The 12,726-nt window shown below is 37.3% G+C and overlaps 1 pseudogene; it reads left to right on the plus strand.

Annotated features, from left to right (window-relative positions):
• Window positions 1-4,565: 4,565 nt before the first annotated feature.
• LOC101434255 (tRNA selenocysteine 1-associated protein 1-like) lies at window positions 4,566-5,967 on the plus strand (annotated as a pseudogene).
• The last annotated feature ends 6,759 nt before the right edge of the window (window positions 5,968-12,726 follow it).

Raw genomic sequence — 12,726 nt, forward strand, 5'->3', positions numbered from 1 at the left:
TAGAGAATGGAAAGTTGAGGGTTAATCTGTGTAGAATTGTTAAAAAGGTTGTTTGTAAATCTTTGGAAATGGATGGAAATGGTTAAAGCATATCATGGTGTTTGTAACTAGCAGTGCTATTGTATGGGTATGATAGTGGTTGAAAAGGAAAGTCAGAGTCATATATATTACCAGAAGGAAAGCTGAAAACTGTAACATGGGCTGTATAAGATAGTAAAACCTCATGTAAAACACAAATATGGGTGATATAGTATAAAATATTACATTATTTTCTTAAGATCAGTAAAACCAAATAGAATGAAGAAAAAAGAGAATAATAATACAGCAAAAAGGAGAGCTCAATGGGGAATGGACAGAGGATGGAGAAGAAAAGTAGAAAGGGAAATGGAATAAGAAAGCAGTGAAAAGTAAAAGAAATCAGTAAAGGAAAGAGAGAGAGAAAGTAGGCCAAAGGAGAAAATGAAAAGATAGAGGGAAAGAAAAAGCCAGTAGATTCTTAGATGAACATATTAGGGATAAACTGTTCCTATTACCTTAAAGTTTTGTCCTCTGAAATCTAATTAGTGCTTTTCAATTCATGATTGTGCTTTATGTATTTTAAATACAGATTATATATGTGAAAGGCTGATTTTTCAATAATCTAAAATTTTTGCTTTTATATGAAATGATTTAGCTTTTAGAATTTTTTTGCTCTCTTTCTTTGGAGTGGGGGACTGGAAAAAAAGAACAATAGCTTCGAAATTCAGAAGCTATGCAATTGAATGGCCTTACTTTGAGAATCTATCCTCCCATTCCTTTGTGATTGATAAGTTTGTTTGGGACACCCATTTACAGGCAGTTGCTCTCTGAGTTCTAGCCCCAATCATAGAATAAATAGGGATCTGGAGGGAGGAAATTTCCATGGAGGAAAGGATAATGATATCCCTTAGTAGCATGGGCTTTTTACTAGAGCACCAGAGGAATGATCAACCGTACCACATTTGTGAGAATCATTTAGTAGCAGTAAACTTTAGTGAAGTGGTATAATTGACTTTTCATAGTGAGCAACAACCAAATGATGAAAAGATCTTGAGCCCATAGGGTATCAAACTAAGACTACTGCATCGTTAGAATGCAGAAACTCTGCACAATTCTGGGCAGCACTGATGAGAGTAGCCTAGCACAACTTCAGATCCTTTGTAAAAGATGAAGAGCTCAAATTTTGTGCAAAGAGGATATTTTGAAGGAGGGGCCAGACTGTCATAGGTCTCAGGAAAATGGGTGAAGTGTCAGCTCAGGTACTGTGCAGGTGCTGAGATTTTTAACTTGCTTTACAGAAGACACAAAACTCCCGGGTCAGAAATAAAAGAAAATTTATCACAGCAATAGCAATAACCAGAGTACCATCTTTCCTTAAACCCTAATTTCCACAGGATGACATTACAAGGCCCAGGAGCTACCTGTGCACACAATGCTAAAGAGAGGAACACTAAAGAAGGAAGCTCCAATCTTATATAGTGGCTGCTGGCAAATCCAGTCACCCTCACTTCTAGGGATTGATATTACTCTTGAATATGCAAATCTGATATAGAAATAGAAACTCATTTATCTTTATTGCCCTGAAATATAAGAGATGTCACCATCTTTCCAAGACTGCCTGCTTATATGCACATCCTTGAAACAATAGTCTGGAGCAATTTAGATGTTAACATCTTCGCTAGAAAGATCAGAAATGCAGAAATGTCAGACTCATGAAGAACTGCCTTCCAACACAAAGCATGAAAGAAAAGCAGCATTTTAAAAAACATATGTAATACCATAAGATGCTTGTCACAAGTTTCTCTGAGAGGAAGTTGTGGATATAGTGTTCAAAGTGAAACATTATTGAGAAGTAACACCTGTGAAAGGTAAAGCACAGGAAGCAAGATTGGGTAAGAGTAGCCGTCATGTGATGATACAGATCTAACATTACCTACCATCCCAATAAGTAGCTCCAGAGTGAGAAGAGCCAATTACAGGAGTCCCAGGTAACATCACTTTGTTCAGGCATTGTTTTGGGGCCACCCAATAAGAGCACTATCTCATTTATTACTGCCTTGCTCAGTTATTGATCAGGAGACACACCAAGAAGGGCATAACCCTGACTTGAAAGCTAAGGTAGACTAAGGTGCTAAAAGCTGGAGACTATCAGACAACCACACTCCTTACAGCTATATAGTGAGTCATTCCTGAAGGATGACTCTCTCCCATGTCTATCCAATGCTCTTCAAGAATGTAGCTCATGATATTCATGTTTGGAAAAAGGTTTTATATTGCTGCTTCCTCTTGGTGATTCACAATACTTAATATATTATAGACTTCAAAGTCTTGTAAAAAATTCATTTTAACTTTATTTGTACCAAAATTTCCCGAATATATATGACCATGGAGTCTTTTGTTGAGTAATATTTACTAACAGCCATTGAAACTAGCATTTCAATGATTATTTGGGGAAATATAGGACTTCAGAAAGATAAGGTTAAAAGGGGCCAGGGGGTCTTGCAGGACACTGCCTTATGGGAAACTTTAGGAATAAAAAAGGGGGATAGGAAGGGAAAAGTTTGGGAAGTGGACTTGGCCCAGTGGTTAGGGCATCCGTCTACCACATGGGAGGTCCGCAGTTCAAACCCCGGGCCTCTTTGACCCATGTGGAGCTGGCCCACGCACAGTGCTGATGCGCATAATGAGTGCCATGCCACACAGGGGTGCCCCACGCGTAAGAATTGCGCCGCGTAAGGAGTGCGCCCCATAAGGAGAGCCTCCCAGCACGAAAGCAAGTTCAGCCTGCCCAGGAATGGCGCCGCACACATGGAGAGCTGACACAAGATGACGCAACAAAAAGAAACACAGATTCCCATGCCGCTGACAACAATGCAACAGTAGAAGCGGACAAAGAAGAACACATAGCAAATAGACACAGAGAACAGACAACTGGGGTAGGGGAGGGGAAGGGGAAAGAAATAAAATAAATAAATTTTAAAAAAAAAGTAAGGGAAAAGTTCATAGGTATTTGGTGTTTAGTTTATTTATTATCTTCATGTCAGTGCACAGATTTAAAACAGATCTCCTTCTCTGTTTTAATTTAAGACTAATCTGCTAGTCTTAAATTAATATTCTATTTCCTCACTTCTCCTATGCAAAAGAGATGGAAGTTTAGTCTTGGACAGAAAGAGAAATACCACATTTTATCAAACAGGTAGTCCTACATCTATTGCCTATGTGTTCTTATCTGTAATATACTACCCAACTTGCCATACTTTGACTTCCATGTTCATTATTCAATAAAAACTTATAAATGCATAATTTATCAGAGATTTTCAAATATTATCTCATTAAACCATTGACATTTCAGTGTTGATATAGAATAGCTGGAAAGAATCTGGTTAAAGAGAAGCACTATACTTTTCTGCTGTTTAACCCTCCCTTAGCCACCTAGAACCATAATCTAGTTGTAGGAAACACATATGTTAAATGTAGGACTATAAGGTTCTAAAAAAGGAAAATGCTCATTCTGTCACAAAATATATCTTACATTTCAGCTATTTAAAACCAAAGATTCCCTTATTATTCATTCTTTTACCAATTATTAATTGCCTAAGTGTGATCAGCCATCTGATAAGCACTAGGACTTAAAAGAAACATGGTTCCTGCCTTCATGTAGTTTAGAGTGTAGTCAGGGAGGGCAATATTTATTAAACATTCACATAAGTGAACTTAATATTCTAATCATGACTTGAGTTATGGAAAAGGATTACAGCTTTCTGTGAGGGGGGATTGAGAAAGTGAGGAAGTGACGCTTGCACTGAAATTAAAAGGATGAATAGGATTGTGGCTAGTTAAATAGGGAATGTAAAAGAGTTCCTAACTCAAAAAGAACATTCAAATGCCAATGTAGGTAGGCAAACAAAAACAAGTAGTGGGGATGAAACATGGAGTGTAATGAGGCAAAGAAGTGAGAGGCTAAACATGAAGAGCCCTGTAAGACTTACCTTTGTCCTAGGAGCATGGGAATCCTTAAAGGTTTTTAACTAGATATGGTAGAAATTGGGATGAGGAGTTTCATGATCACATATGTATGCTGAAAAGGTAATCTTACTGAAGTGTCAGGAAAAGATAAGACTGGGTAAAATGAATGTCAGGAAGTTCTTGGGAAGAGAGCACAGTATCTTGGAGAAAAGAGGGGCGGCAAAGTTGAAAAGAAGTGGGAATATTTGAAACATGTCTCAGAAATTAAATTGATTGGGCACAGTGATGAAATTGAATATGAAGTCTATGGGAGAGGAAGATGTTGAGAATTACTCTTAAATTTCTGTCTAGCATAATGGATAGATATTGCTGCTATCCACTGGGATATGGAACATTGGAAGAGGGAAGTTTCAGCTTTATGATGGGAAGTGATGAGCTCAGTTTTGGACATAGTGAATTGGAGGATTTCCATAATGAGATATCAAGTTGTTAGTGAAATTAAAGGGTTGGAGACTGAAGTAGAGATTCTGACAGGAGATTAAAATTAGAATCATTGGCAGAGTCCCCACCATGGTGTGGCCATGGTCACCAGCCTGTCAATGGGGGACCTGGAGCCCTACATGGATGAGAGCTTCATCTCCAGGGCTTTCACCACCATGGGGGAAAATTGGTGAGTGTCAAAATTATCTGAAACTATCTTACTGGAATCCCAGCTGGCTACTAGTTTATAAAATTTGGAGATTTGGCTACAGCTGAGAAGTGTTTGCAGAAAACTAACGGGAAATCCCTTCTAGGAGCCACACCTGTAAGAACACCTAGATAATGATGATGTTGCCATTGTTTGTTATTAATAACTACCACCTATGAATACTTATTGTAAACATATCTTTTTTTTTTTTTTTTTTTAGTCCTCTAACAACCCAATACAGTAGGTCTTTATTTGACAGACCAGGAAACCAAAGCTCAGGGAAATGAAATAACTTGCCCAAAGCAACACTAGTCATAACTGGCCTGGAGTCAGACTGAAGACTGCAACTTGAAGTTGCCCCCAAGGTCCATAGTCTTCCCACTCTGCATCACTGCCTCACTTAATGGAAGACTTGAAAATCTAGATCTCTTGCCTGAGAAAGAAGAACAGACTGGCAGCAGTGGGGATATGTTTCAAAAGAGTTACTTTCTGCTTTCCCTACAGTTACCTATCTTATAGGTGCACCAAGTGACACGTCTGGGCTCCTATAATCATGGAGCTTGAGTGCCTTAGTGGCCATCCGTGCAACCCCCTTGTTTTATACAGGAGAAAAAGCTAAGGCATAGAGAGGGGTAGATGTTTTGGCCAAGGTAAAACATTTTAAATTGAACTATGCCACTTATGGGAAGCAACCAGATAATAGCCCTGAGTATTCCCTCTTCGTAGGGCACCTGACCACAGATGTTGGATAATGGCAAGCTTTTATGAATTCTTCATCAAAGTCTACCCATATATAGGGGAGGCAAGGTGGTTTTGGACCAGAAAGGTATATGTAAGGGCTGTGGTTTTGTGAAATGCATAAATGAAGTGTAACAGAAGTGAGTCCTGACAGAATGCCTGTGAGCAGTGTGGCAATTCCTAAAGTGAACCATGTGAAGCCAGTGGAATATAGCCAGATAGTACAGCTACAAATAGTATTACCAGCCGTAGCCAAAACTACTATGCCTGGTGGGGCTATGACCAGAACATGGGCAGCTATAGCTATCCCCCATATGGCTATTTCCCAGAGCACCATGCAGATACATGAAGAAATTAGAGATGATGCACTGGAAGACCCCATGCCATGGTGAATGTGACTGAGGCCAACCAGGAGTTCATGAAGCAGACTGAAGAGCAGTTGTATGATGCACTGATGAATTTGTCCCTGGCAATCCCTCACCATGAGGTCTTCAGAGATCCCTACCATGGTGCAGCCAGGACAAGTCAGAATGGACTATGAGGGAGATGACTTTTAAAAAAACATGATTACAAGAACGTTAACCTTTTTGGAAATGATGTTAAGATTTAATAGATTGCTTCCTGAAATTATAAATATTCCTGCAACACTCTTGCCTTTAAAAAAAATTATGTTTCCTGCATACAGATAGTTGTTGAAGCTATCAACATGAAAGAATTGCCTAGGGAATGTAAAAGGAGAGAGTCTAGGGTAAAACCTTAAAGAAGTCTGATAAAGGATGGCTATATAGAGTAGAATAAGGCTACCAAGTAAATACAGAGAGAATGGCCTGGAAAACCAGGAAAGGGCAGTGCTACAGAAGCTAATGTAAGAGTATTACATAGGAGTAGTCAAGGTATAATAAAAATCAAGTTAAAAGAGTGTCCATTAGATATATGACATGGAGTCCCTTTTTAAGTAGGCAAATAGAAAACCCACCAACAGTGAACAAATTTGGTATTTCAAAAGAAGGGTGAGATTCTGGATAATTTCATTGAAGAAAGGGAAAATCTTTTAAAACTCTGTAATTGCATTTTTTCCCAATGAAATTCAAAGCAAAATCTCATCTATGAAAAGAAGTCTATACTTATTATAGACCTGCATTTCCAAATTGTTGTGTACATGCTACCTAACCTATGTGGTTTGGGGATATTTTAAAATTCAGAAATTTACCTATTCATAATTGATTAGATCAAGAGTGGGTATTTGAAATTACATGGCCAACTCAGAGTTCTTTCCCAATCCCAATTAGAACTGAAAGTGAGAGAGTGAAAGTCAACCTCTCTATTAAATGGTAGCAATGACAAATGAACTTCAAGAATATTTTTCCCCCAATGACGTTTGTATAGGCCCAAAACCCATCACCTTGAAAGAAGCATTCTGTTGTAATCTATCTCATTTCACTAATTCTCTCTCTATTTATGCCTTATTTACCATATACTATGTAAAATATTCTTTTTTTTTCAAATAGGCTTTATCACTTTTCACAATTTCTAGTTCTTAGTTGATTTTTGGAGGTATGGTTTCATTTCCAAGAGTCCAATAAGCTTAGTTATTTTATAGCCTCTGCATAGTCATTTCACTGACTGGCATGCTTGTGGATCAGTATCATTGTCTAGTGTGTGGCCTATTGCTTATGCATCTGTGGTTGTGTGCTGGATATTGTATTTGAGAAGTTATTTTGTATAAATAATTTGAAACCTAAAAGGAAGTTATCTTCCTTCAGAGAAAATTTTCTTTTGCTTGTGTCAGACATTTTGGGGGCACAAACAAAACAGATCCACCTTAAGTCAACTTCAAGATTTGAGATTTTCTGTGCAACCCAGGTAAGTTTTGTTGCAGTCCTTGGAAAAGATTGTATTACTTTCTATTTATCCATATTCGGAGGATGTGCCTTTTCAGGGTTGTTTACCAGGACTCCCTTTTCCCCTTTGCCAAGCCCTGGGCTTCATCTTTTTTTCCTCTATATTGAAGAAGTTGTCAAATGCCTGCTAAGTTTCCCAATATTCTTTTTTTTCTTTTTTTAAGATTTATTTTATTTCTTTCTCTCCCCTTCCCCCCCTCTCCCCCCCAGGCCCAGTTGTCTGTTCTGTGTGTCCATTTGCTACATGTTTTGTCCACTTCTGTTGTTGTCAGCAGCATGGAAATCTGTGTTTCTTTTTGTTGCATCATCTTGCTGTGTCAGCTCTCCATGTGTGCGGTGCCATTCCTGGGCAGGCTGCACTTTCTTTCGCACTGGGCGGCTCTCCTCATGGGGCACACTCCTTGCACATGGGCTCCCCTGCGCGGGGGACACCCCTGCATGGCACGGCACTCCTAGCACGCATCAGCGCTGTGCATGGGCCAGCTCCACATGGGTCAAGGAAGCCCTGGGCTTTGAACCATGGACCTCCCATGTGGTAGGCAGACACCTTATCCACTGGGCCAAGTCTGCTTACCTCAGTATTCTTTTAAGATCTGCAAATGTCTCCTGAACAGAAGTAGACCCAAAGGTCAGGCTTACCCAAAGGTCAGGATTTCTATATTTTGCTGGATCTTACCAGGGTTATTCTGCTCTACAATTTTGAGCTCATTAATGTTTATTTGCTGATTATCAGGTTTTATGGAACCTGAAGATTATATAATTTGTAAGTCCCTCGGTAAGAAAAAGAATACAAGGCCTTGGGAGGAAATATACATATGAGGAGTCCCTGAACCTAACCTTCATTAGTTTCATGGTAAATTTTCCATGGTTTGGTCAAAATTACCTAATTTCTCATTATCAAAAGTATAGGGTACCCCAATGTATCTTTAAAATATCTTTGAAATCTAGTACTCTATTCAATATTGTATGATATTTGCATCATGAAGAGCAGTAAAGGTAATAAGGCAGAATATCCCTCTCTTCTCACATTCATCTGCTCTTTGAGTGGGAATGTAGAAAGAATCAGTCACAGTATTTATAAAGTTATTTATATCTCATTCTCACTCTTTTTCTTTTACAAGCAAGCATAGTTGAATCTGCAGAAAAATTTGCATATGATTCAATTCCAATATCATCTGTAATTTCTCTTTTGAGGGCTTTTATTTTAACACAGGAATTATTTCAAAGGACATGTTCAAATTCCAGATGAATGCATACATTTAGCTATTCTTTTATAGTTACATACTAATTCTATTGCATTGTTACTATAATCTGTATGATTTATGGTTTTAGCAATTGTTGAGATTATGCTGAAGCCAAATGGTCATTTTTGTTTTGCTTTGTGTGCCTTTTAAAAATATATATATTTTCTATTGTTAGCAGGAAGTTTTCAATGAGTTAATTAGATTGAAATTGTTAAATGAGTTAGTAAAATTCTCTATTACCTTACCTGTTATTTTGTCTTTATGATTTGTTGGTATGTGAAAGAAATGCCTAATACTGTGTACTCATCAATTTTCAATATGACTGTGTTTTGTTACCATGCAAAAGATGGTGTCTTTGGTGCTTCAGGAATTATGAATAAACTGAAAAAAAGAAAAGAATAGGATTTAGTTGGAGGTAAAGAAAAAGTAAAAAATCAGCAAGATTTACACTTTTTGCCATTGTGTAATAACAGGAATTAAATTTACATTTCCATCATAAACAATTATAAAACAGGATTAGATGTATTAAAACTGTTTTATGGGAAGTGGACTTGGCCCGGTGGATAGGGCATCCGTCTACCACATGGGAGGTCCGTGGTTCAAACCCAGGGCCTCCTTGACCCGTGTGGAGCTGGTTCACGTGCAGTGCTGATGCGCAAAAGAGTGCCCTGCCATGCAGGTGTGTCGTTTCCCCCCCTCCCCGCCCCGCGTAAGGAAGCCCCATGCACAGGAAGTGCACCCCATAAGGAGAGCTGCCCAGTGGGAAAGAAAGTGCAGCCTGCCCAGGAATGGTGCCGCACACATGGAGAGCTGACACAGCAAAAAGAAACACAGATTCCCATGCCACTGACAACAACAGAAGTGGACAAAAGGAACACACAGTGAAATGGACACAGAAAACAGACAACTGGGCCCAGGGGGGAAGGGGAGGTGGGGAGAAAAATAAATAAAAATAAATCTTTAAAAAAAAACTGTTTTATGTCATTGAACACAGGTAATTTGGGATCATGAAGGGAAACAAAATAGTGCAGCTCTACATTTGTGATTGCCTGGTTTTCCATCTAAAGGCACATTTCAGACTGTCAAATGTGGAAAGGAGAATGGTGCTGTCACTGATTGATGATATAGAGATTAGAGTTCAGGAAGGCAGAAGCACCTTGGAAGTTACAGGGAAAAGTTTTGGAAAAAGAGTAACCAGGTCTTTAAGCTGCAGTCTTCCCAGAGCTCACGTGGGTTTTCTCGCAATTGAGTTCCAACTAATCAGAGAGAAAAGTTGTTGGTGATCACTCAGGTAATTTTGTAGAGACCTCAGAAGAGCCATGGTTTAGTAGCAGGACTAAACTATTTCTAGAGTCAAGGCTACTCTAAGTGCATCCAAATAAATGTTGACAATCCCAAAGGAGCCTCAAAAAAATCTACTAAAGCTTAGCAAGGTGGCAGAATAGAAGATCAATGTGCAGATATCAATTTTGTTTTTAAATACTATCAAATAAATCTAAGTTCAAATGAAAGTATCATTAAAACTAACATTATGAAACATAACTTATTTAGGTATAAATTATAAATGCCAAACCTGGATACTGAAAACTACAAAGATTACTGTAAGAAATTTTTAAAAACCTAAAAAAGCTATACTATGTTCATGGATCAGAAAACACAATATGAAGATGTCAATCTTCCTAAATCAGTCTATATATTTAATTCATTCTTAATAAAATCCTACTCAGATTTTTAAAATAGAAATTGAAAAGGTTTCTCTAAATTAGAACAGAATAGTTAAAATGGAAAAAAATGACAATGCTGAATGTTGTCAAGATATGAAGCAACATATTGTTGGTCTCAAAGCTAACTGATATAACTACTGTATTAGTTCCTATTGCTGTGTAGTAAATTACCACAAACTTAGTAGCTTACAGAAACACACATTTATTATCTCAGAGTTTCTGTAGGTTAGAGGTTGGATGCAGTTTATCTGGGTCCTCTGCTTATGGTCTAAAGTTGTAATCAAGGTGTGGCCAAGGCTAGGTTGCTTTTGAGACTCAATGGCAGAATTTATTTCCTGTGACTAGATGATTCATGGAAACTTGCTTCTTCAAAGACTCTAGAGCAAACCCATTAGCCACAAAGAGTGTAAGATAATATAATGTAATCATGGTAGGGGCATCCCATCACATTTACTATAATCTATTGGTTTGAGCAAGTCACAGATCCTGCCCACCTCCAAGAAGTGGGAGTTATACAAGTGAACACCCAGAGGGAGGGATCATGGGGTCCCCCATATGGTCATCTGCCATAGCCACACTGGCACACTGGAAAACCATTTGATAGTTTCTTATAAGGTTAAAAGTACCCTTACCACATGACTTGCCACTTTTATTCTTAAGTATTTACCTGAGAAATTTAATACATACTTCACACAAAGACTTGTATGAAAATGTTTATATAAAATTTATTTATAATAGCCCCAAACTGGAAATGACCCAGGTCTCTATCTACTAATGAAAGGATATTTGTGTTATATAAAATAACACAATAAAATTGTGTTATATAAAATGGAATGCATTTTTTCAGCAACAAAAAGGAACAAACTTATACATGCAACAACATGGACAAGTTAAAAAGCATTGTTCTAAGTAAAAGAAGACAAGCACAAAATTATTTGAAATTATAAGAAATTAATCTACAGGGATAGAAAGCAGATTGTTGGTTGCTTGGTGCCAGGTATGGGGAATGGAGATTGACCAGAAAGGGACATGAAGGAAGATTCTTGGGTAATTATGATATTCTGCATCTTCATTGCATCAGTAGACTTGTGCATTTATATATGTCAAATATATGACTGTCAGTAGGCATACTCTTCAAAATCATACCCCATTCTTTACCCAGAAGAGACAGCTATGGTAAACAGAGATGGCCGTTTAATAAGAGAATTTCAAATGCAAAAAGTATAGCCAAAAATGGTAACACATTTAAGAAATACCAAGATTATAAGAGAAACCAAACTTAGGAAATAGAAGAAAATACATGCAATGAAACATAGTTGTACAAAAAGTGTAATATTAACATAAATATAATTAATACCATCAAATATATGCTAGAAGATGTTTCATCTACATGCAAAAAAAAATCAAATCCAATGAGCTAGAGAATCAAGTCACCAAAGTTTTCCAAAATACAGTTTAAAATAATGAAGAATTGGAGAATGTGGCAATGAAGATAGAGATCATGATGTAAGCAGATGCAGTGGACTTCGACTGACTCATTGCAGGGCTGTAATGGAATAATGACTTGAAAGCAGCAGGTTAGTATAAAAAAACACCATATGTGTTCTGAAAAATGTATGTTCAGAAGTTATCTTAGAAAATCAGATTCTGGACTGCAACAATATTGCCTACTTAAGTATTGAACTATGGGTTAAATTAAGCCATAAATTATAATTCCCTCTTTCCCTCACTAAAATTATACCTGTACTATGTCTATATATTTTTTTTCAGATGATTCACTCTAACATTGTCCCCTTGTTTTGGGTTTAAAGCTTAAATTATGTGCCACTGGAACTAAATTCATGTTTGACAGATAGTGTGGCTTGAAAGGTTCATTTAAACTGAAATGTCTCTATGATGGGCCCTTTTATTATCTATTAATCTCTTGCTCTAATGAATTTATCAAGTTAATTTCAACTTCATCCATCAGTCCTCTCAAAGAAAAGGAAACAATAAAAGGAATTTTGGAATGTAAAGTGAAAAAAGAATCAAAGCAAGGGATATTACATGGGAGAGATGAATGAGATAAACTCTGTAGTGAACTTATCCAGAATTATGATGGAACATTGAAATAAACCAAGCAGAAGGAAGAAGAATAAAGGGGAGAAAACATTTTGCCTTCCTGTTGATTTTGGGTAGAGAAGGCCTGGTTGCCATTGCACTAGATTACCAATTTTATGTGTAATAAAACACAACTTTCAAGAAACAGCTAAGCTTCCCTAAGTTGCTATAAAATATTTTGCTCCTGTGGAAATAGAACATTAAAAAAAAATAAAAACAATCTACCAAATAGTCTTATTAAAGAACTATCTGCATAGAGCTATAGATGTTTGCTAAAGTATCGCAGAAAGAGAGAAATGCCACTTAACTTGAATAAAAGGGGAAATAGAAAGGACAAATGAATTTAT

This window comes from Dasypus novemcinctus, chromosome 2, assembly GCF_030445035.2.
Source record: "Dasypus novemcinctus isolate mDasNov1 chromosome 2, mDasNov1.1.hap2, whole genome shotgun sequence".
Classification (NCBI taxonomy): domain Eukaryota; kingdom Metazoa; phylum Chordata; class Mammalia; order Cingulata; family Dasypodidae; genus Dasypus; species Dasypus novemcinctus.